Source organism: Protopterus annectens, chromosome 1.part2, assembly GCF_019279795.1.
Source record: "Protopterus annectens isolate FY-2018-M chromosome 1.part2, PAN1.0, whole genome shotgun sequence".
NCBI classification, from domain to species: domain Eukaryota; kingdom Metazoa; phylum Chordata; order Ceratodontiformes; family Protopteridae; genus Protopterus; species Protopterus annectens.
In genome coordinates, this window is record NC_056727.1 from 188,651,939 (window position 1) to 188,679,692 (window position 27,754).

A 27,754-nucleotide genomic window follows, 5' to 3' on the forward strand; every position below is an offset into this window, starting at 1 on the left:
TTTAAGGAGGTATACCAGGTTCAAGTTGTATTCTCTGCCTTTGACAAGTCCAGCATTGGCGGGGTCCCGTGTGTTGAGATAACCAGTGACATTGGCCATGGGTTCATTGTTGGTATGTTCCATGTCCCTGCAGACCATGGCCGTCAGACTGCTGGGTGGTAGTTCCCAGCTGATATGGTGGGTTTGTGGATGTCCCTTCCAACATTGGTGAATCCATTGTAGGGGTAGGGCTATTGGTTTGTATGAGGGATCCCAGCTACTTACTGCACCTGCTCAGGGGGTTCCCCCAAGTATGACACCGTCCTTGACTGTACTGCATGATAAGTTAGTAATGCCAGCCTTACATCCTACAGGTGGGATGGAGTACTGTTAACATGTACAACCCTTGTCATGTAGGGTCCTGCTTATGGGGTCTACTATGGTTGGTACTGTATTGCAGGCCAGATGTATTTGGCTGGGGGGGAATACCTATCTGTGCCAGATGTATGTTGTTTGGATCTCTCAAGCCCATCAATGGTGCATGTGGACATATATGTTGTGGTTACATTCCCAGTTCCATCTACAGATGTATGTCCATATATACCATTATTGATGTGTTCACCTTTGACAGGGGGACAACCATTCCTTTGAAAGGCCCTTTCTGCAAACCAAAAGGACTAACCCGTCATATCTTACTGCACCACAGTTAAGAGAACTGCAGTTCTAAAGGCACCTTTGCTGACTCTCAACTCCAAGTTGGAATACATATCGTAATGGTGGGGGGCATGACTCCTTGCACCCCCCTCTGGGATCTGGGCCCCCACAACCCCCCTACTGTGATATATGAACTCCTAGTGTGCACTACAGTGGAGATTGGCAATTATTGCCCATCCCCACTATAGTGGCATCCGCAACCAAATTGCCCAATCTGCAATGAGCGAATGCATAGTGACATTCGCTCATTGCACATTCGATGCATGTATTGCAGGATTGTGCAATGTTGAGAATATACTTTAGGCATTCCAGCTTACATACACATGGATTTCTCCCTTTGAAAGGTGAGCCATATATATGCTGACATATATGCATTCCTAGTGCTCTCTATATGTGAACATGTGGATATATACATATATATATATCGATGGCTGTATGCGTATCTATGTATATATGTATTTATTGGCTTAGATATATATATATATATCTATATATATATATATATATATATATATATATATATATATATGCATATATATGTATATGCATATAGATATGTCTATACCTATAGATATGTTATATCCATTTAATGATATATATATATATATATATATATATATATATATATATATATATATCTATATATATCTATATATATATATATATATATATATACACACACAAATATATCTACATGGTGGAATACATTCCCTGTAGTGTTCTATACCTGGGCTGGATGATATGTATGTGGAAACATCATGGTTATGCATATCTGCCATGGCTTAGTGGTAAATCACTTTGTGTATGATGTGCAGGGTCCTGGTTACGAGCCTTGCAGGACCTGTTATTCTTTTGCTGGGCAGAACACACAGACCTGCTTACAACTGCTTTATGGTGCCTTAATCACTCTCTATCCAACGGGCCGTGTTCTGGCCAGCAACAAATTAAGCAATTCTTGCAAGGCTTAAACCAAGGACCCTGCACACCCTACATAAACAGATGTACCACTAAGCCATGACAGGTAAACAGATATTCAATGTTTCAGAAACATATCAGCCAGTCCTGTCATGCAACAGTGCAGAGAATGCATACCAACATCTAGATGTCTGCATGTGTAACTATAGTGCAACCTTAACAGATACAACATACCCATATATGTATAGATACACATATATTCAAATATATATGTTGTTTTACTAACTCTATATACATATATATCACTATCTATGCACATATACCTATGTATCTGTTAGCAGATAAATATAGCTATATAGGTATATATGGCCATACATCTATAGATAGCAATTGCAGATTAACAAATACACCTATGTCCACATGCACCATTAATGGGGTTGAGAGGCCCCACACTCTATACGTCTTGTACGAATAGGCATCCCCCCACAGCCAGACACCTGTGCCCTGCAATACACTACCAAGTACAGTCTGCCTCCCACAGGACATGTAATATTTGGAAGTCATCAACGTCCCTAGGATACAGATACACAGACACATGTATGCAGATACAGATATACATATATATCTATATATATATATATATATATATATATATATATATATATATATATATACATACACACACACACACATGACTACACATACACACACAAATATATGTACAGTAAGATACATATGTAGGAGGTGCACACAATATGGAACAGCCAGTATGCCTACAGTTAACACCTGAACAACTGGACACTGTATGGGCTACACATACTAATGTCAATCATTGCCTGCAACATATACCCATAGAAAGGTCATAGGAAAGACACCACCCATAGTTTTGCAGAAATGGGACTCCTTTAATTGTGTACCATAACGGTCCTATATGCCATATCATATAGCTGTTCAAATACTGACAACCATATAAACAGAGTACTGCAACTGTGAAACAGTTACACTTATACAGTAGTCTGGAAAGGTTCACAACTGTTGCAATCCAAGCCAAGCCCTTCAGAATGTACAATAGTGCTGACAGACTGGGCCACAGGGTACCACACAATCAACTGTATGTACTGCAGGTGTGTAGTTCAGCAGTCTCTATCTACACTCTGTACAAACTGCGTAGGAGGTAAATATGTTTTGTGATCAAATGGGTTGTACCTGGAACATAACAAGTCATAACGCACAGAACAGTCTGTATTGCAGGAGGCAGTAGGCTTGCAGTACCCCAAGTCATGTAAGTAATGTCAATATAGGTGGAGTATATGGTACAGTACATCCACATACCTTGTGGCAGCTCACCCCTGATACCCCCACATTTGTAACAACCTAGGTCTTTTATGGTGCTCCCCAACTGGACTCAATAGTACAAGACCATATACCACTGTTGCATACACTGGCCTCTACAGTGCATAAGGGCACATATGTGTTGTGTAAGTGATGCCCACACATATATGGCCCCAGCCCCACTGTATGTGTGGGGGATACAACAGCAGTGTACTAATGGCAGCAATGGCAATGTGATATACTCACAACCCACTACAGAACAACCACCAACATCATGACATATGTACACAGCTTGGTATGTAGATAGGGGACAGAGGATGGAACACAGGCATATATGTGGAACACTGTTGCCACACACTAAGCAACATGCTGGTATTACAGGATAGTCTGCAATATACCCTTAGTCAGGGAATTGAGGTTAGATATAGACATGGATGTAGCCATATACTGGTTGCACGCAACACACACACTGCCAGTGTCATATCTGACACAGGACCTGTGTGATGGACAGACAACACATGATAGGCATACCTCTGCCCAGCAAGAGGCTAGGCCCACAGTAGTGAGCTATGCAGACAGACTGCATTCCAAAGTACACTAGTATGTACACACACCCTGTAAAACCAGTACTATGCAAAGCATTACACAACTCTAACCACAGTCTGTCTGTAGTTCCTGAATCTCCTAAAAATATGTGTCCACTCTGAGTGTGCAGGTTCTCCTGTAAGAGGTATTGCTACCTGCTGCCTGTATCACTGATGCCCACACACAGGACGGATGTCCATCACACAGGAAATGTAAAGGGACCACGGCCACATGCTGGAGGGAGTTATAGTGTGTGGTTGCCATGACAGTGGTAATTCAATGTAGTACACGTGTAATTATATATATATATATATATATATATATATATATATATATATATATATATATATATATATGGCTATCTGGATAAGTATATGTACATATATTTCCACCATATGTCCTGGACATGGAGTGTAGTCATACGCCAGCCCCTACAGTCCCATAGTAGTGCAAGGGGATGACAGCTATGTATAGCAGGTATATTACTACACTGTTGCTACTGTCATTGGGATTGTCTTCACAGACATGATCTGTGTGGATGCTGACATCTGCTTATAACATGTGTGCCGTTGGCTACTGACAGACATCCTAAGGAAATCATTGTAAGGTACCACTGCTAGCATGTAATGCCCCTGAGGAGTGCAGCAGAGATATTAGCCACTATATGTGGCACTTCGGACACAACCTGTACAGTCCAGAGGTACACATGATCCCTTAGTGCACCACATGTGTACCAGGCCTGACAATATGGATGTTGACAGCCATGTAGATGGATATAACACATAACTACTGGTATACATTTGGCACCATAGGTGTTGGATTCACACACTCCTGTCTGGCCTGACACATAATGACCGCTGGTACATGGGTGCCATGGACCAATACCACCCACTAGATATTGACATACATCTGTACAGCCTCCCACTGCTCTGTCTGACATACATAACGTTTAAGGGAGGGCCAGCAGCAGTTAGTACAACTAACTAACTAACTAGTTAGTTAGCAGTTAGCAGTGGTTAAGTACACTAAGCTGCTAGGTATGTAACAATGCACTGTGCAGGCTACAGGCAGTCTGGCTCAACACTGGCTTACTTCTCATATGGGGTAATGCACATGTACCTGCATATATAGCAGGCTCGACAGCCATGTCACAGCACAGGGTAAGATACACCTGTGTGACAGTGCGTAACCACAACCAATGTGAACAGAGCCACAGCCACATATGGTAAGTTAGCATAATATTACAGTATATGGACTATCTGTTCTACACCATCCTCATAAGTGCCACTCACAGAATGACCCTACATATACTGGTCTGCTACACAGTTTGTCATGGTGGCTGTCTGTGGTATGGGACATGTGTGTATATGGGTCTACAAACATGTACGGCAAAACGGTACCATACAGTGTGGCAGCATGCAACATCTGAGAGAAGGGGAGGTAGAACTATGACATCTACCACAGTCTGTACTCAGGCTGAGGTACATATTAACAATACACACACTGCCGACATTCACCATCACTACACAGACCTCAGTACTGTACAATCATCCACAGAATGTCCAGCTTATGTCATGAAATATAACCACTACTGTACATGGCATGTGTAGCAATCTGATATATCACTGGCTTGTTTTCAGATATGTTGACAGTATTTATGGTGTACAGCACATATGCACCACTTCATGCTCACCATATGTACAAAGGTTGACAGATGTGTGGCTGACAGCACATACACAGGGCCACTATAGACATGTTACTGTGATGACCCCATATAATTTCCATTGTAACAGGGTTTGTTGCAACATATGTCCTATGAGGGATATGAAGTCAGTAACTGTCATGGCCTTCACCATCTACAGACTGAAATCCTTATACTACCTTCTGCATTCCATGGATTGATGCACTGTGGCTAAAACATGAAACCATAGGCACAACACTGCCCAGTCTGCAGATGACTAGCTGATGTTAGCTTAGAAAGGTGGTGGGGTTGCTATTCTATTTAAATCTTTCTTGCAATTAAAAACTTATGATTGCAATATACCCCTAGACTCCAATACTGAAACTATCATCTCTAAACTTGAACTTAACAATGCTAAATCAATCTATATTATCTGTATGTATTTGCCCCCTGGTAATAACATAGCCACCTTGGAAAATATCCTCTGCTGGCTATCCTGACATCTGCCTCAAGAAACCATAATCCTAGGCGATATAAATTTAGACTGGAATTCCTATAACAGTACTCTTCCAACCACCCACATAAACCTATATGGTTTCTCTCAAACCATTACCTCCCCACCAGAATAAATAAAGCTAACAAGAAAGCAAGTATATTAGACTGGATTCTCACAAATAATCCCAGTCACTACTATGAGTCTGGAACCCTCCCCGATGATTTAAGTGACCACTCACTTACCTACATCGTCAGACTAAAAGCAAACACCCCTACTCTAATCTCTATCAAACAAATTAGATCCAAAAAGAAATTTAACCCTGACCTGTTCCAAATGGAACTAAGAGCATGGAAGTGGGTTCTCATTCCCTCTGGTACAGCCCTGTGGAGTGTGTACCTTTAACCCCCAGTGGGTGTGGCTTCAGCCTTTAAAAATGAAGTTATTACCTTAGAGTTCTAGCAAACAGTCATTGACAGAGGCCATATAGCAATACAGTTGTGTTTGCCATCATGTATGCTTCAAGATAAAATATTCTGATACCTTGTATGTAGCATGGTTTTGGAATTATTAATGCAAATATGAACAGGCAATATTTGACGCCTAGAGGCGCAGTAGGCAGTAACTGCAGAAACGCCTGGAGACGTCACTTGGCTGTAACAACTTCCATTAGATGAAGCTGTTAATTTCTTTAATTCTACCTTCCTAGCCATTCTTAATCACCATGCTCCATCCAGATCTGTTAGAATTAAGGGCAAGTCTGCCCCATGACTTTCTTATGAAACCAAACATAAAATTAATCTCAGAAATAAACATTGGGCCAAATGGAGAAGGACTAAAAACCCTGCTGACCAACAAACCTTTAGACAGCTAAGAAATGATACAAAGAAGGCCATACTCCCTGATATACAAAACTACTACTTACAATATCAACAACCTAACCACAACAGCCCACAGAAATTCTGGGCTAGCATTAAGCAGTTACTCCACTCAGGTCAAGCCACTACACCTAACCCTCAAAATACAGATAGGAAAAATCTCATCCATACAGCTAATACCTTCAATACCTTCTTTACAGATGCTATCCAAACACTAGCTACTCAACTATCACATAATACCTTCACATTACCTTCATACTCCTCTACCACATCTCTCACTTTTCGTTTCAAACCTGTCCCAACCACATTTATCCAGACCCTACTGAATAAACTGAAACCATGCTCCCCTTCTGCAGACTTACTGCCTTCTGAATATCTACAGCTATCATCCAAGGCTGTTGCCTATCCTATTTCCATACTGATCAACAGAACTATTACTGAAGGTTACATCCCCACCTTATGGAAAGTCTCTCATATTATCCCCCTACATAAAGTTGGACATTCCACTGAGCTATCAAACTATCGCCCCATTGCCCTACTTTCGCCTTTAGCTAAAATTATGGAAAAATGTATCCATAAACAACTACTCCACCACTTAATAGAAAACAATCTACTTTCTAACTGTCAACATGGTTTCAGACCTTCACACAGTACTACCACTGCCCTCCTTTCCTTTACTGACTACATTAACAGGAACCGAAACCTGAATAATCTTTCTTCTGCTCTATTTATCGACCTGTCTAAAGCATTTGACATGGTAAACCACCAGATTCTCATTAACATACTTAAATCTCTATCATTAGACCCACTTTCCATAAAATGGTTCCAATCCTACCTTGACAAACGACAGCAAGCAGTACTTTGGCATAACTCCTTATCCACCCAACTACCTGTTTCCTTAGGTGTCCCTCAGGGGTCCATACTAGGACCTCTTCTTTTCTCTATATTTATTAATGACCTTCATCTAGCTATCCCACAAGCCACTTGTATACAATATGCTGACGACTCCACATTATTATGCTCAGCTACATCCTCCCATGACCTTCACTCTCTCACCCAAAAAATATTCAACATAGTTGAACAATGGTTCACTCAGCATTGCCTTCTTTTGAACCCAAAGAAAACCAAACTCCTCCTCTTCACTCATACTCAAAAGTCCTCTCCTCTACATTTCTCTGTGGCATCTACCAATGGCACAATAATATCTCCAGACTTCAGCACCAAACTACTAGGGGTCATCATTGATAATAACCTTAACTTCGACATCCATATCAACAATACTATAAAGACTGTCAACAAAAAAATTGGCACTCTCTGTAGGATTATACGCTTCCTTTCTCCTACTGCTAAAACTACTATCGCCCACACTCACTTGATCTCTACTCTCCTTTATGCCTCACCCATTTTTACTAATCTCTCCAAGAAGAATCTCAACAAATTAGAAATGTCCTATACTAACATTGCTAGATTTGCTACAGGCAACCCATTTCGAACCCACCATTGTATAAACTTAAATCAGATAGGATGGTTAGAACTTCAACACCTGATTAAATTTCACCAACTAACCATTGCCCACAACATTCTCTATAAAGCTTCCAGCACTCCAAGTTAAACAAACCTCATTATCCCCTATAAAAATCTGAAGTCCTTACGCTCATCACACAAACTTCTTGTATACACCTGTAAACCTCAAAACAGGGCAGGGGATTCTCTCTTCTCTAATACTGTTGGCAAATCCTGGAATCTTCTCCCTAGTGACCTAACCTCACTCACCTCTTTATCTCTCTTTAAAAACAGACTTAAGCTCTACCTCAAATCATACTGGCTATGCCCCTTTGCCAAACCTGACTAGTCCTATACCTCTACAAACTCAACTTACCTATCTAGTCCTTACTATCCTCTGTTACATCTTCCATCTGACTATACTTTTCTTGTCTACCTTTTCCTATATAATTTATATCCTCTTTACATACCTTTTCTTAAGTAAATCCATTCTATCTTCACTACACATACAACTTCCTTCTCTCTATTTCCTACCTAACCTGTACTATGTCACCATACACTCTACTCATACTATTTATTTAACTCTTAATCTCAGAGTGCATCCTTTTAAAATCCTACAGGCTTTTACTGCACTGTACCATTGTCAATTACTTTTTTTTTTTACTATGATAATTGCTATTTTTTATTATTATAATACCTGATGTTTGTGTATTGTTTGTACTTATACTTTTGAAACATGTCTTTGGAGCTTTTCTTCCCGGGTCTCTACTGAAAATGGACATATATGCAGTTAGACTAGCCCAGTCAACAAATGTAAAATAAAAAATAAAAAAATAAATAAAATGACTCTGCAGATAGGGATTTCTCATATACATGGAAGTGACATGGGAGGTATTGCAACATGTATGACAGGCATATCCAGACAAACACTGTTAAACCAACATTACTCCAAATGCAGTATGGCAGCACTTACAGTCTGTAGTCAGGTCAGGCACATCCCCCTCCTGTTGGTTGCCCTCTTTCCACAGTGTATGTCATTAGAGGTAAGCCCCCAATCCATCTGGGATGCTGCTTGCCAAACATCAAATCTAGTTCCTGCTCACAGTGACTGCAAAGGCCCAACACCACCAAGATGTTCCTAGGTATTGGAGTGTGTTTCCATGCAATCGGCTATGGGATTGCTACCACAGCTGCTCCACATGCAATCAGCTAGGGGAGTGCTGCAATTCATGCAGAGGCCATCAGCTGATCATGAGCATCACGTACCATACACATGCTGCTGCCTAAGCAAGGCAGGTGTGGGTCTCCATATCCACCAGAGAGGGAGTGGGGAGGCAGACAGACACAGATACAGGTCAGGGAGGTGTGTAAGGGTAAAACTGAAGCATGTTTGTGTAACACAGCTACCAGCACAGGGCATCAACCCCCCAACAACTATGTAGTGCTATCACAATTTGATGCAGTTATTGGATGCACCACATGGGTTACCTGATGTGGAGCACTCGGAACATATATGTCAGGGTGAGTGACATCTGCAACGGTGATACGGTAGATATTCGGTAGGTGTCGTACATGTACCTGTCTGCATGAACATGTGCCAGCGTCAACACAGGCTCACTCACACAGGGATGCACAGACATTGACACACTTGGCAGGGCCAGGAGTGCAACTCATCAGTAGTGGGATTGCCACAACACATCAATGTGCAGGTATCACATGCACCACATGGGTCATACAGAGGCCGTATGTGAAAAGAGTAAGACGAAATGTCAGACATCAGACAGCATGCTTCAGCATGCCCTGGGGGGTTGTAGTGAGTGTGGATGTGGACATATGCACCATATAACACACACACATGTACACACAGGGTGCCAGTTCTAACATGCATGGATGCATGTCTACATGGGTGTGTGGTGGTCAACTGTGCCAGCAAGCTGTACAAGGGTAGGCAATGGGTATACCATGGCATCAGGCCATATGACAATGGTCTGCATTGTGGCTCAGGGCTGTAGTTACTGCATTTGCCCGCACAGGGTGTTCCTTAGTCCATGATATGGATAGTGTCTGGGATGTGCACACCTCCCACATGCATGTACAGTGACATGTGGAACTGTACCTGGGGTGTCTGGCCCATGTTGTGAACACAGCTTATCATCAGTTGTGCCAGTCTTGCCCACCTGTGGCAGGAACTGGTATTGAGCAGCAGGTTTACCCTTCACCTACATTGATAGCATGCCAACAGCATTCCCTGATGTCAGTGTCATCTGTCCATACAGGGCATGTTGTCAGGTATGGTATGTCCATTGTGAGTCACATGTGGAGGCACCACAGGTGGTGCGGCTGTGCATTGGGGAACATGGTGGAGGTGCACTGTCTGCATGTACATGCATATTGGACAGATGGCCAGGGTGACATGCCCTCTGTAGCCCACTGCTATTACTGCATAGTTACTATCAGTGGCCAATATGCAGTGTACTAACCACATATTGGCTGTTGCCTAGGCATGTGTGTGCATATGACACATGGGTTGAGTATGTGCTCTGTGTAATAGTGGGGTTGCTAATTTGGCTTGGCTGGCCTTGATGTCACATGTATGGGTATGGCTTTGCACCCCAGCCTCCTAGCTAATTTACATCTGTTATCCCTGTATGGTTGACATTGTGATATATATAGTAGGGCCACCATAAAAGTAATGAGCAAAACCCCTTCCAAATTTGCCACAGGTGTCACACACTCACCTCTACACAGAATGCATGTTACACACCCACACACACACCTGTCATGTCTGGGAGTTGACACACACACACCTGTCATGTCTGGGAGTTGAACCCCTACCTAACTAGTTTATTACACTACAGCACTATGCAGTTCTAGTAAGCTCCATGTACATTACTGGAGTACTTTTTTCCCAAAGGTGTATTTCACAGTGACTGACATCAGCAGGATTGCCAAAGTAAGGCATTTCACCTGTACTGTGAGTGACTAGCCTAAAATGCATTGATCCCTACACAAACAGTGAGACACACACAAAACATCCACGACTGTCACGTGTGGGTATAGAACCCCTGCCAAGGCCTATATTACATTACAGCATGGAGCAGTTATAGGTCACACCACAGGGATTACAGTGAACTTTCTCCCCAAAGTAGTATTTCACAATGAATGATATCAGCAGGATTGGCAACGTAGGGCATTTGAATTGTACTGCACGTGAGTAGCCTATGATGCATTGCTTCATACACAGACATTGAAACACACGCAAAACATCCAGAACTGCCATGGGTGGTGATGGAACCCTACCACAGTTCTAAATCACAGTACAGCAGTACACAGTTACAGGCCACGCTACAGACATTACTGGGTTATGCGTTTCCCAGAGGTGTATTTCTAGGTTAGTGACATCAGCAGCCTTGCCAGTGTTAGGTATATGAATTCTAAGGAGTGTGTGTGACCTAAAAAGCATTGTTTGTCACTCAGTCATGAACAGACAGAGACACACAGATACACACACACACACACACACACACACACACACACACACACACACACACACACACACACACACACACACACACACACACACACACAATTCCCAAGACTGGGTTTAGAACACCTACCTAACTAATTTATCACACCACAGCAGTGTGCAGTTACAGGATGTCCTACAGAGATTACTGGGCTATGATTTCCCCAGAGGTGCATTTCTAGGTGAGTGACATCAGCAGCCTTGCCAAAGTCAAGTATGTGTATTGTACAGGGTGTGAATGGCCTAGAAAGGCACTGTTCTCTATGCAGTCAGACGCACACACAAGCACACAGTTGTCAGGTCTGGGGTTAGAGCACCTACCTAACTACTTTATCACAGTTGCCAGGTCTGGGGTTAGAGCACCTACCTAACTACTTTATCACACTACAGCAGTACGCAGTTACAAGACGCACTACGGAGATTACTGAGCTATGATTTCCCCAGAGGTGTATTTCTGGGTGCATGACATCAGCAGCCTTGTCAGTGTTGTGTATATGAACTGTACTGAGTGTGAATAGCCTATAAACCATTTCTCTCTAAACAGGCAGAGACCGAGGCCTGCACACATACACACACTCACACAGTTGCCAAGTCTGGGGTTAGGACTACTTCCTAAATAGTTTATCAGTGCAGCAGTACGCAGTTATGGGATGCGCTATGGGGATTACTGAGCTACAACTCCCCCAAAGGTGTATTTCACATTGGATGACCTCAGCAGGCTTGCCATGACACTGCTATGGGGAGGGCGGTGTGTGCATGGGCCATAACCCATTCATATAGGGGTTGACATGCCACATGCGGGCACACACGGGGTCATATGCCACAGGTATGTGTATACAGCTACTAGGTGACAACTTCCTTGTACAGTCATGCTGCACAGCTGATATGTGCAACACGCCATCATGCTGACAGATACTGGTGGCTAGTATCTGCAGTGACACCTGCACCTCATGTGTTTGGGGCCCTTTGGCTGTGTGCTGGGTGGGACAGGCCCAGATGGCTCCTTGTCATGGTCACCCTCTTCAACACATGTATGTTCGTCTACCTTTGGCTTATTATAGTGTGTTGTCCTTACATATATGTCTGTATTCGTATCCACTGTGTGTGCAAGGCAGGAGTGGTTCATACTGACATATGTCTGCACTGAGAACTGCAACTGCCAGATATGTCTGGTCCATTGTTGTTTGCTGACATGGCCTTCTTGTTTTTAAGTGTGTGAGCATGCCCAGTATGACCATCTTTATTGCATGTGTGGAGCAAGTCTAGGTGGTTTGTACTGCTGTGCTGACCGTTGTGTTGTACACCGACAGGTAGCATGCTGTGTCTGCAGGGTATACATCAGTCACTTGGCATTGACTGTTGCTACATTTCTGCATAGCGGGGGGGGGCACCTGACTGTTTCTACATTTATACACAGGGGTGGGGGGCACACCTGACTGTTAGTATAAGTGTACATAGGATGGTGGGGCACACCTTACACTTTTACACAATTGCTAGGACTGTACTGGTATGTCAAGTACACAATTTCAGTCTGTAGTCTTACCTATCGTGCTGGCTAACGGCATACCATTGTACTACACATCGTAGCTTTCACTACCTACATATTAGTTTCTGACTTCCTAGCCTTCACAAGTTACATCCAACTGGCTGGCCTGCTGTAGTCTGTCTGTGTAGGGTTGGGGTAGGGGTAACCCATGGCACTCATTCAGAGGCCATAGTACAGCATTTGTTTGTGTTTGCCTACTCCTATCCTGCTGGCTGTGACTGTTGCTGGGTATGTGCCCCCACCCCCCAACTGGCATGTGTGAGTCACTTACCTTGTGGGTGTCCCAGTATTGTGGGTGGTGCTGCAGGGCTGCCTATATCGGATGCACATAGTACACTCCCTATACATGGTTGAGCATAGGTAGTGTCATGTTTGGCATCTCTTTTATTGTATGTGTGAGTCGGAGAGAGGTGTCATTCCTTGGGTCCCTACTGTGTCAGTGCATTGTGCTATGCATTGCCTCTTTGCCAAGGCCAGGGCATACTGGGCATGCCTCCTTCTGCCTATTGTGGCAGGCTCAGGTTGTTCCTCCTCCAAGTCCCTCTGCGCCTGTGCAGGCCTTGGCACTGGTGGGGGGCTGTGTGGCCCTGTCGCATGCTGTTCCTGCTGCAGTTGTTTCCGCAGGATCATATTGTGTAGCATGGCAAATACAAGGACAATTTGAGTACATGTAGTTAGTGAGTACTGCAAGGCTCCACTAAATGTGTCCAGGCACTGGAACCATGACTTGAGCATCCCAAACAAATGCTCTATTATGATTTGTGTTTGTGCATGTGCCTCATTATGAAGTTCTTGTTTGGGTGTGTGTGCATTTCTGATGGGTGTCATCAACCATGGCTCCAGTGCATATTCAGCATCCCTCACTAGGTGACCATGTGGTGTGTCCCCATTGGCAAATGTCTGGTACAACTGCATCAGATTCCAGATGTGGGAATCATGGTAGCTTCCAGGGCAGCCAGCACACACATTCATTATTATGCACTGGGCATCGCACATCACCTGGCAGTTGATGGAGGGGGAAGCCCTTGCGGTTGATGTGGACCCTACCCTGCTCACTTGGTGGTGCTTTAATGCATATGTGCATGAAGCCTATTGCACCCACTACCTCAGGGTATTCTGCTATTTGGTGGAAGAGATGCATATTGCTGGCCAGCACCTCACGGGTGATGGAGGAAATATACATGCTCACTGACATGTGCTGACATGGCATCCACGAACTGGTGGAGTACCCTGGATGCTGATGCCTGTGAGATCTCCATCATATCCCCAGTTGGCCTTTGGAAGGTACCTATAGTTAGTATTTTTAGGCCTCCACATACCTTGGTATCCACCGAGATGGGTTCCCCTCTGTTGGTTCTGTGTGTCAGGCATGGCCGGCACAGCTCAACAATATGCTGTAAGAGGTCCCTGTCCACCCTATAGCACTCCACTATCTCCAGCTCATGTAGCCCTTGGTAGGTTACCTTAGGTTTGTACACTCTTCTCCGTTTCCTCACTGTGGGTTGCTCAGCAGCATTCACATCCTCACCACCCTCAGCCTCTTGCACATGCTGGTTAATGATAGCAAAAGCAGCCCCTAACATTTTTTCTCTTGCTTTCATTTTGTAAACTTTCCCTGTCTGTATTCACCGATGGTGTAGAGTTTTTGGAAAAAACAAGGGGGAAAAGTGTTTGCATAGTTTGTAGTGGTGTGCTGGGCTGGGCTGGTCTGCTGCCTGTGTAATTGGCTGATTCTGATACATTTCACCTGTCAGCTAAGCTAGTTCTCCTTGATCACCTTCCTACCGCTGTTTTCCCTTCCCATTGCCTCCCTGTTTAAGCCCAGGGGCACGCCGCACAAATGGAGTGCTCAAATGTGCACAGAGCTGCTTTTTCCTGCTTTAACTTCCTTTTTCTTCCTGTACAACCTGGTGTGCAGTGCGCACACCTGCTTACACTTTGTAGAGAGTGCTAGGTAGGTTTAGACACACCCCTAGCTTATCTGTGCTAAGCTAGGAGCAATCACAAGCCACAGGTCTCTAATCCACTTACAGTATGCCTGACACACTGACACCCCCCATGATGTCTCCTATATCCTAGTCTTGCTCCCAGCTATTTATACTCTTACACTCTTGGGACCTGCCTCGCACCCTGGGAAAATCTGGGATTCACTAACCCTTCCCTCATTTGCATAGGATTGCCTGCTAATGCATAGTTACATTTCCCACACTGAGCCTCCCCCCATAGCAACCATTACTCACTGGCCAGGTTGTCTTCTGACTGCCATTGACTTGCATGGCAGAATACTGATTTCAGTTAGAATGCTTATTTTAGGTTTATTTTATTATTTTCTCCCCGATCCCGTTTGCGCGTTGCTGCCCTATGCTTAACCAGGCGAGCTCGGCGATAAGAAAATTAAAAGTTTTTTTTTTTTTTTAACAGTTTGCAATGCCAATGGTCTTTTACTTGGACACTGGCATGCTTCCTCAATGATATGCAGCCTTTATTTGGAGCTGTCATAGCTCCGTTTTGTAGATTGCAGAACTGTACTCGGTTACTAACCGAGTGCATTTCTACACACTGCACTTGTCCTACATGGACGGCTGCCAGCTTCCTGGATCGCATATTACCCTTATTTGCATGATTTTCACCTGCAAATGAGGGTAATTTGCGTACAGGAGCTCAGTCCATGCAGTGTTAGCCTAAGAACTCACGTGCACTTCCCGGGAGCTCGTTTCTGGATCGCACGTTGGCCATATTGCCAAAAATAGCTCTTAAACTAATCCTGCACACTATAAAGGGCTTCGTAAATCCAGGGGATGGTTGTTTTCCCTTTTTTGTACATTTTATGCTGTTTGGATATTGTTTCAATTACTTCATAACTATTTTGAATATTATTATCAATATGTTGCAGTATCAGACATTTTTTTTAATAAAAAATTGTTTTGAGCATTCTGAGTGCTCCGTTTTATATTTGTAGCAAAATAAATAATTTAAGTGAGTTTCACTACCTGGAATTTGTTTCTGACCTACTTTGTGAGCTGTTTGAGCAGTAAGGATGATCCGCTACTATGTATTTCTCCAACTTAACTGGTTGCCTCGTGGCTGTATCTCTGGATCCCATTCTGACACAATGTCACTTGTCTTATATGCATTAAGAAGACAATGGGGCTTGGGTATTTGTTTAAATAGTTTATTGCATACAAACACATCAGCATGGATGGCAGAAACATTAAACTTAAACTATCTAACTAACTGACTATATACTTGCATGCTCTCACTCTGTCTGCTCACTCAAAATGACATTCTTGCTTACTTGCATGTGCTGAGTACTTATTTGCATGTGCTAGCTCACTGGAAAGCATCTTAAAGGTATATTACAGACACTGATCTACACACATCACAACTACATTTTGGACCATGATCAAGTGACCTACCATGTGTGGGTGTGGACACTGCAATCACTAATGCAACAGTGGAAGTAGTGTTATTACAGGAGCAAAATCTTGCATGGCCACTTTGGCTAAAACTGGACAATGCAGTGGCTCTATGACCACTTGGATGCTAGCCATCACCCAGCAGACACTCCATTACAGAAACTGCCTTATTCAGTGTGTCATTCATCCTGTCCAACAAATCACCCACACAGTTCAGGCAGTCTCACACATTATAATACAGAATGTTTAATACTTGTACTATTACTTCTGAGACCTTGGTAGAAAGTGCATGTGCCTCCATGATGGTTCTACACATGCATTGTATGGTATCTACTGACACACTGACATCAGGAGGATATGGGATAGCAGGTCTCCTACAAGCACATCTATAAATCTATCTGTGTGGCAGCTTGCCCTCATGATGGCAACAGAGGGAATCTACCAGTTCTGCAACTGGAGTCATCACTTTACCCTGATGAACTGTGTCACCCTCAACCTGTCCTATGTCTGAGGTCTCTGTCTCATAGGTGTGCATATGCATTGACTGTTTCACCAAGCCCAGACACACCATCAACATAAAAACTAGGGTCACAGCTTTCTAATTGATTAACTTGCATCTTGGAATGCCCGCTTTTAATAAAAGACTGTGCCTTATTTGATTTACAAAATCTATTGGAATTATTCCACTTATTGCAAGAATGACACTGCTGAACAAAAGCTAAGCACTTTTCTCTTTTGGGTTCGTGATTTTCACCACAATTATGACAGTTGACTATGAAGCTGGGTGGGGCACATGTTTTGACTTTGCTGACTCACCCTTATGCTTCACTGAGCATGCTCTGGAATTTGCTGGAAAGACTTGGGATTTCCCAGGGACTGTTACAGGACCTGCAATAGCTGCCATGTTCTTGGGCCTGTTTCTTTTAACCATGAGCTGCATACTGTCTACATGAGCTTTGTCACTTGGCCTTCCACAGCTGTTCTCATTTGTAAGCATACATGTGTGCTTTTCTGTAAGCTCATATATCTGACAAATCTCAATGGCCTTATTCAACATTAAATCACTTTCTCAAAGCAAAATCTTTCTCACTGTGTCATTATTAACACCACACACAAGCCTGTCTTTTATGAGTTCATTTCTCAAATCACCAAATCTGCACATATTAGCCTTGTTTCTCAAGTCAGTTATATATGATACAAGTGTTTCACCATGCCTTTGATCCCTTGTATAAAATAAGTGCCTTTCCATTGTAATATTCATTTGGGGGTTGCACATTTCTCTAAAGTTACATTTTAAGTATTCAGAGCTTTCCCTTTTTTCAGCCAGTACCACTATATGGTGGTCTTCCCCCTCCCCTGCAAACACAGCAAGTGCATACACAAATGAATGCTCTCTTTCAATGGCCTCTGAACTAGGTATATTAAGCAGAATAAATGATTGTGTATGTGCATATTTGTCAGAAAAAGCAGCCTGTATGATGAAAATATTATATTCCTGCTCAAACACTCCAATTTTCTGCAATATAGTTATCAAACACAAGTGGTGCAGATCTGCAAAAACCTTCTGCCATGCTCACAGATTATAGTAAAACACAATGTAAAATGGCCCTTTTAATTGTGTACAAACATTCACACACACTAGGTACTTGTAATAATAATCAATATACAATAAGTGTTTCAAAATACTGTAGCCTGCAAAATATGATTTGAAATGACTGTACTTTGCAAAATATTCTTTGAAATAACTGTGCTTTATCCCGATCCCCTTTAATAAACACATCACACCGAATGACATTTGACGACCTTTATTAGAACTTCCATAACATATCTTTGATCATCACAATTTATTAATTACAACTGGACATCGTATATTTGGCTCTAAACATAGCATAAACATTCTTGTAAGGTTAATCAGGACAGAGTACCTTCTCATCCTGCCCCAGTCAGCAGCTTCCATGCTTTTGCTCACTTACTTTACTTATGAAGCATCATCCAAGACTCACTTCATATCCCATTTATGAAGCAGCGTCCCATCTCACTTCATAAACCATCATTGAATTACCTTCCAACCAAATAAGTAGCATCCTTACCTCTGCTTGCTTGTCTATTCAGCAAACTTCCTCCAGATGCTCATTTCCTTTCCTGAAATCCTTGAAATGAGCCTCCAGAGGGGGAACAGAAGAGGGCAAGCCTGTCCCTCTTCTCCACCTACCTCGACTAATAAAATAACCACAATCCCCATCAACCCACCAACAAAAAAAGGTAGGGTGGGAGGGTAGCAAGTTGTCTAAACCCTTAAGCCCCTCCCCACCCTTATCTCATTTCCTCCCAATCATCCCTCTCTCCATTTAACCCATTCACCTCCCCAACCCACGTAACTCCCACTAATATATCCATCTAAACTCTCTTTAAGATGTCCCAGAACAACTTGGTTTGTTGCCAAACCTCATTTGTCCTGGTCCCCTTCAATAAACACATCACACCGAATGACATTTGATGATCTTTATTAGAAGTTCCATAACATAGCTTTGATCACCACAATTTATTAATTACAACTGGACATCGTATGTTTGGTTCTAAAAACAACATAAACATCCTTGCAATGTTAATCAGGACAGTGTACCTGCTCATCCTGCCCCAGTAAGCAGCGTCCATGCCTTTGCTCCTTTACTTTACTTATGAAGCAGCATCCATGACTCACTTCATATCCCATTTATGAAGCAGCGTCCCATCTCACTTCATATACCATTCATTGAATTACCTTCCAACCAAATAAGCAGCATCTTTACCTCTGCTTGTTGTCTGTTCAGCAAACTTCCTCCAGCTGCTCATTTCCTTTCCCCAAATCCTTGAAATGAACCTCCAGACACCAGAGGGATAACAGAAGAGGGCAAGCCTGTCCCTCTTCTCTGCCAACCAGCCTGACCAGGCTGTTCCCCCTCCCATCTACCAAACTTTTCTAGCCCACTACCCCCATATAAGAAGGGTTAAGCCAAACATCATTCGGTGTACCCATTTGTAAACCAAATCTGATTCCTGTCATCATCTCCAAAGCCCTAACATACCAGTACTGAAATGTGCCTTGATGAACCTAAATAAAATAGCATTACCTGTGACCCCCTTGTACCGCACCAGCACATCCACTCCAACTCCCTCTTCTTTGCCAACCAGCCTGACCAGGCTGTTCCCCCTCCCATCTACCAAACTTTTCTAGCCCACTACCCCCATATAAGAAGGGTTAAGCCAAACATCATTTGGTGTACCCATTTGTAAACAAAATCTGATTCCTGTCATCATCTCCAAAGCCCTAATATACCAGTACTGAAATGTGCCTTGATGAACCTAAATAAAATAGCATTACCTGTGACCCCCTTGTACCACACCAGCACATCCACTCCAACTGAATACATTCCTTTTCACTCTGCTTCCGTCAAGCAACTGACCACTGCTCCCTCTGTTAACTGCACTCTGACCACATTGCACCACTCTGGTAACCAGCACCTGTTCTGCGACTGATATAGTCAAAAGCAGGAACAACCACCCTGCCAACTCCATCACCTTCCACCCTACTTCCTTCTGGCCCCAACTACTGCCAAAACAATGTAAATTCTCTGCATATACCAATCAAACTTTCTTAATGAAATTAAGCAATGTCGAAGCATGCCCTGCCTTTAAACTGCCCCTGCTAAAGTGCCCTAGCTCCCCCACCTCAACCTAATCACCTTACCAACTATCCCACATGATTACTGAAGCCCCTGTTAACAGGGGCTGTTTATATCACAGATGCCATGTACATTAGAAGAAAACCAGTATTAATGTCCTGTCTAGACATGTCAAGCTAACCATTGAAGTATGTACAACAGCAACCTATATGAACTGTATAGTCCCCAATCCCCCAACTAAACTGAATGACCTGAAATGTGCACATAGCTGCAGGACTCCCAGTGCACCTGGACTCCAAGTGCACTAGCCTAGTCATCATAGTATATGTAATCACTAACCATCACCCCTTGCTCATTGTTTATTGCTATAATTATGCCCATCCATTGCCCGAATGGTATATTCCCATGGTAATATGCCAACTTGCCCAGTACTCTGAAGACCCCCCACCCAATTGCCAATAATGCGGTGAGATATTCAAGTCTGGATGCTCCAAGCCCAAGATCTACAAAATAAAACATTACCTTGCCACTGCAGGGAAGGAAAAACTCCACAAACAAACAAATCCATATTCGGCTACACTGTTGGAAACTGACCTTTACATATTGCTCCATCCCCCGACATTCCTACAACCTCCTCTCTCACCTGATGATTCCACATTCCTTCATGCCCCCAAGTACTGTACATTGCACGGCTCCCTATCTGCGACCTCAGTGTGACCTGCAAAAAAGAACACTGTAATTCTACCACACACGCATAAACCAAAACTTCTTAATGACATTATGCACCACCAAGAGCATAGCTCTTTCATGAACTGCTTAAATGCACCCACAAATACAGAGAGTGAAACCCTGGTGAAAATAAGATGACTTAACAAAATTCCCCATAAAGATTCACACACATCCCCATTAAATCTACCACTGATGACATGTAAAATAAACAGAATCATTCCCTTAAAAAGCCTATTCACAATAAAATATCACCCTTTAACCATCCTATAAGCTTCCTTGATAAAGTTATTAACCCATCATCAAGGCAAGGAATAATAAATAGACCATAGTTGTGCTAACATGGCCGATTACAAAACCCGAGCCATCAGTGCTATCCTGAACCCCCCCAGTGAAAACTCCTAATTTCCCATACACAATTTACAACCCTGACAAAGTAAAGCAAAACTTGACAATGTTGTGTCTATTTGCAATGACAGGTTATGTATCCCTTTTCAAGCACAACTTGGTTAACTGGATGAGAATCAGAAATACAGCCCTAGGATTCCCAATGCATCCCTGCTGGACTGGCTTGCCTTATGCCTAAACAGATAACTGCTGAGGCTGTAAAAGTGATAGCAGATGATATAAAACTACCATCAGCAATGAATCTCCCTTCTGCATCATCCCCTTTCTATAGCTATAAGTCACCCCATGATTATAGCCACCGCCAATTCCTTTCCAGTGCTGTTTACTAGTTCATGCTGCTACTAATGTCATATAGTAAGGGGGAATCATGGAGAACCATGTGCTTATTCTGGTTTAGCACTTAACATTGGTATGTCACAGTTCTTGATTTTATGGAAAGGTTTTTATCAAGGCTTGGGCTTTCTTACACATCTGTGTGCCTGTGTGAGTTTTGTCAAGATTTTTGGCTTTGCTTTCTCTAACATCCCAAAACTAGTTACATAGGTGAAATGGCAATGTTTGAATTGCTACAAGGTGAACACATGATGTGAGTAGGAATATCAGTATATCCTATTAATTGCACTATCTGGAGTTTTCTCCTGCATTATATTAGTTCCTTGCTGAATTTAGTACTAATTCCCCTTGACCCTAAGTTTGCTAAAACTGGTAGTAAAAGACTTCTTACCATTTCAGTGGTCAGAAAGCATTGAGGGATGCTGGTTGCTATTTAAGTCCGTTTCTCCTGTTGTTCCCTATGGACCAAGATTGACCCAGTGTAAAATATTATACAAATTCTGTGTTTTGCACTCCCTAGAGGTTAACCTTAGTCAGTATGTTTTGAAATGTCCATGTTTCTCATGCTTCAGGTAGAAATCCTTTAGTACAATATTACCTAGCTTCCAAGTAACAAGATGGCCTGAAATCCTGTGAAATAGTTACTGCGCTTTACCTCAAACCAACCCTCTACCAACAAGCTACACCAACAGACTCTTAACTTCCAAGTCTGACAGTTTCTTACCATGTCCCTCCATGGCTTCCCCTTCTTTTGTAATGTAACTTCCAGAAGGGATATGAAAGACATACCACAGATGAGCTCACTCGCTTCTGAATGAAACTTCTTCCAGACATGCTATACACCCAACATGCAAAGCACAATGGACCACAACATGGGCTAAAAGCTCTGAGATTCTGCAGTAGCTCGCAATTGAGTGCTAAGTACGTAACCCCACATATACAACCTCTTACAGCAAAGCTCGGCCCAAGGCCACAAGCGATGGAACAAGTAGACCACCCAACACTCTTTAAATACTGCTTATACAGACTTAGCTAGGTAATAGAGTAACAGGTTTTAATAACCTTGACCACATTTGCATAACACAGGTAGAAACGCTAATCTCTGCTGTCCATCACTTTTCTGCCTTAACCTGCTGTGAAACCCCCAAAGCTGTAAGGAGGAACTGTGACTTCCTGCAACATGTGTTTGTTTTAAATATAATTAATGGTCAGACCCCCCCCCCCCAAAGGCAGCAACTGCGCATGAACAATAATGAATGCCTCTTCTCAAGCCTGCGAACCTCGATGATGCTGTACCTCTAACAGACCAGAAATCTAGCCATACCGAAGAACCTATCCCTGAAGCATATCTGAATGTGAGGAAAATTGCTCCCAAGGGGAACACCCTGACTCTACCGTCAATATAGACCCTACCTTTGTAGCAGGCAGGCTCCCAGCTCAGTGCCCCACTATTCCATTTTTTATTTTTTTTTAATATACTCCCAAGTGTATTTTAGTTAATCTATAAATAGCCCCGCACTTAGTTCAGCAAACCCTAACAGTACCCTGTGCCTGTGTGGAAGAGAATAACACTCTCCAGTGCCACACAGCCCATGAAAATACCAAGCTGGGTATGAGCTGAAACAAGGCATCAAACAGGCCTGCACCCCCATGTAATGTAATCCCCAAAGACCAAGGTGGCTCTCTCCTCCAACCTCCCCTTCCCAGTCTAACCGGTCATCCAATAACCTTGGAAGCATGTACCTGAGCCCTGTGAAACTGACAAACTCTCCAGCCACAAATCTTCCCTCCATTTCCTCACACACCACAGATGCTCTGCATTCCTCACAGAGGGAACTCCAGCCATTTCCGACTATGTAGACCAGCTCCAGCACCATCTAGACTCCCTGACCATCCTAAAATTGCAAAAAATCCACTTGTGCAAAGGTCATCACAAAAACAGGTAAACATCATGATGACAAGGCCCTAAAACCCAATGTAGACCACCAACAACAAACTGTACTCCATAAACTGCTACAGACTCCCATAAGACCTTCCGCAACCAACCAGGATGCACCACAAATTGGAATTCAAGACACCAAGAACACCATGATAAGCAATGTGCCCACAAGGAATACTCCATAACCTACATCCTACTGTGTGATGACCTGAAATGCCACAAAATCCAACGATACCGCACACCTGGTCTCCACAAGGAAAAACCTACCAGTTTCACATGGAAAACCAAAACTCTGTGGAACACTAATGCCAAACAGAACAGCTCCACCTCCTCCTCACTACAAATAGTTCAACCTCCCTCATCAGCCATTATGCCCAAGCATTAAACGATATGTACCCAGCGTTAAGAAATTACTTTCAAAATACTACTGCTTACCCACTTAATTTTCTGCCCATTGTATGTTTACACAATACATTAATACTTTCTCTAATTCTGTGCAACCATCATGCAGGTCCAGCATTCCTTACTGCCGAAGTAGTGTTTCTCATTTGGCATATCACCCAGTGTGCAACTACAATCAAAAGCACCAGCCCATGGTGGCCCTAAAATATTTTGGCCCTTCCAAGCACTGAGCCCACAAACAAAATTAAGCAGTGACACAATCACTGAAGCTCGATTCCTTGTGGTTAAACCCAAATTCCCTGACATTATGCTGACTTCAGCCCTCAATGCTCTACCTGGATTTTATGAGACAGATCAAAATATGAGGTAAAACCTAGCCATGCCTATTAAACACTGTAGTGTTGAGAGGAATGCACCACCACACTTCCTGTTATCACTGCCGACACCACCCTCCATCCATCTGATGAATCAGTTACCCGCACAGCTGCAACATCAAACCACCAAGGGAAACATTTAACCCAGAAACTATTGATTTTTTTTAACATAGATGGATGGAATGTATCCTGCTCTCTGCCCTCCATAATAGTACAAGTAGCAACCATTTCAAACCTAACCGAGCTTCTGTCCAGCAACAACCATCCTTACATTGCACATGTGCTGGGAGCACTCATCTTTCAAGGGCACCTCGCAAAGCAAGCCTGCCACACAGATTAAGAGGTTATGTTCACCAGCCATGTTGCCATACCATCTGTGTACGCACCCTACTTAGTAATCCTCCCAGCAAAGGAACCTCTAATTACAACCACTAAAACCAATGACCAGATATACGCCTGCAGGAAATGGGGAAATGGAAAAAACACACCACAGCATGGAATGAGGAAAGAAAAATATAGGGGGAGACCTGGACATCCAAACTAACCGGGAGACCTGAAACCAAATGAACCCTTACCCACATGTAAGGGAATCTCAACAATGTAATAAGGAAACCATGGGATAGCCGATCAATAAACCACACCAGAGACATAAAGAGAGACCATGAAACAATACTACCCAGCATGTAACCAACTCCCAACCACTAATACGACTTGCAAACCCTACAGCCCAAAAGGAAGAAAAAAAATACATACAGACCAACTGCCACCCAACAGTATCCAGAGGCCTACATTTCCTCCTGGAATACCTACAGGTCATCACAGGCATATTCATGCCAAAATGTGATTACTTACCCAGCTACACTTGTCTAAACCCCTTAAGCCCCTCCCCACCTTTATCTAATTTCCTCCCAATCATCCCTCTCTCCATTTAACCTATTCACCTCCCCAACCCACATAACTCCCACTAATATATCCATCTAACCCCTCTTGAAGATGTCCCAGGGCAACTTGGTTTGTTGCCAAACCTAATCTGTGAAATAACAACAGTGTAATACTGCACACACTTGTAAACACTTTGCACACTTTGGATATTTTGAAATCAGTTAATGTGAAAAAGTAACACAAAGTGAAAAAATATGGTTGTTTTCCTTTTTTTGTACATTTTATGCTGTTTGGATATTGTTTCAAATGCTTTCACAACTACTTTGAATATTTTTATCAATATGTTGCAGTATCAGACATTTTGTTTAATAAAAAAATTGTTTTGAGCATTCTAAGTGCTTCATTTTATATTTGTAGCACAATAAATCATTTAAGTGAGTTTTAGTACCTGGAATTTGTTTCTGACCTACTCTGTGAGTTATTTGAGCAGTAAGGATGATCCACTACTATATATTCCTTCAGCGTTAACTGGTTGCCTTATGGCTGTAACTCTGGATCCCATTCTGAGACCATGTCACTTGTGTTATATGCATTAAGAAGATGATGGGGCTTGGGTATTCGTTTAAGTAGCTTATTGTATACAAACACATCAGGATGGATGGCAGGAACATTAAACTTAAACAATCTAACTGACTACATACTTGCATGCTCTCACTCTGCCTGCTCACTCACAATGACATGCTTGTACATGCTGAGTGCTTATATGCATGTGCTAGCAAACTGGAAAGCTTTTTAAAGGTATATCACACACACTGATCTACACACATCACAACTACATTTTGGACCATGATTAAGTGACCTACCATGTGTGGGTGTGGACACTGCAATCACTAACTCAACAGTGGAAGTAGTGCTGTTACAGGAGCAATATCATGCATGGCCACTTCAGCTAAAACCAGACAATGCTGTGGCTCTATGACCACTTGGATGCTAGCCCTCATCCAGCAGACACTCCATTACAGAAACTGCCTGATTCAATGTGTCATTCATCCTGTCCAAGTAATCACCCACACAGTTCAGGCAGTCCTACACATCATAATGCACAATGTTTAATACTTGTACTATTACTTCTGAGACCCTGGTAGCAAGTGCACGTGCCTCCATGATGGTTCTACACATGCATTCTATGGCAACTACTGACACACTGATATCAGGGTGAGATGGAACAGCAGGTCTGCTACAAGCACATCTATAAATCTATCTGTGTGGCAGCTTGCCCTCATGATGGCAACAGAGGGAATCAACCAGTTCTGCAACTGGAGTCATCACATTACCCTGATGAACTGTGTCACCCTCAACCTGTCTTATGTCTGAGGTCACTGTCTCATAGGCTTGCATAGGCATTGACTGTTTCACCAAGCCCAGACATACCATCAACATAAAAACTAGGGTCACAGCTTTCTAATGTATTAACTTGCATCTTGGAATGCCCTCTTTTAATAAAAGACTGTGCCTTATTTGATTTACAAAATCTTTTAGCATGAATCCACTTATTGCAAGAATGACACTGCTGAACAAAAGCTAAGCACTTTTCTCTTCTGGGTTTGTGATTTCCACCACAGTTATGACAGTTGACTATGAAGCTGGGTAGGGGCACATGTTTTGACTCACCCTTATGCTTCACTGAGCATGTTCTGGAATTTGCTGGCAACAGAGGGAGTCAACCTGTTCTGAAACTGGAGTCATCACTCTACACTGATGAACTGGCTAAGGTTCTTGTTGCCCCTATAGTGTCTTTTCTTTAGGCAAGGTTCAAATGACAAATTCACCACTGTAACAGGAACAGGCAAGCAAAAACTGAGGGTGATACTACACAATGCTAGAAGTCTAAATCTCAAAATGCATTCACTCGAGGCACTCCTTAAAATGGAGAATATCGATATCTGTGCAGTGACTGAGACCTGGTTCAAGGCTCCAGAGAGCAGCCCTGCACTACCAGGCTATAACTCATACCACACTTTTCGGCCATGTAACCTGGACCGGAACACCAAAGGCTGAGGTGTGTCCATATTCATTAAGGATATCCAAACCTCCAGGCTAGTTGCTCAGCATAATGCAGCCGAGGTTATCCAAGTGCAACTAATTCTGGGCAAAACTGCAATCCAAATTGTAGCTTGCTACACATCCCCCACCATACCCCAGGATTCCCACTCCTCCTTTCTTGATGTACTGGAAAATATTAGGGTTCAACCAAACACCTTAATAATGGGCAATTTCAACTACCCTACCATTAACTGGGAAAACTACTCATGTACCAACTCCTTCACTCAACGCTTTCTGGAATTCATAAACTTCAATCCACATCCCCACCAGGGGCAACAATACCCTAGATCTAGTCATTACCAACATGAGTGACCAGTGTAGCACACCTGAAGTCAACCCCTCATTAGTCTGATCCAA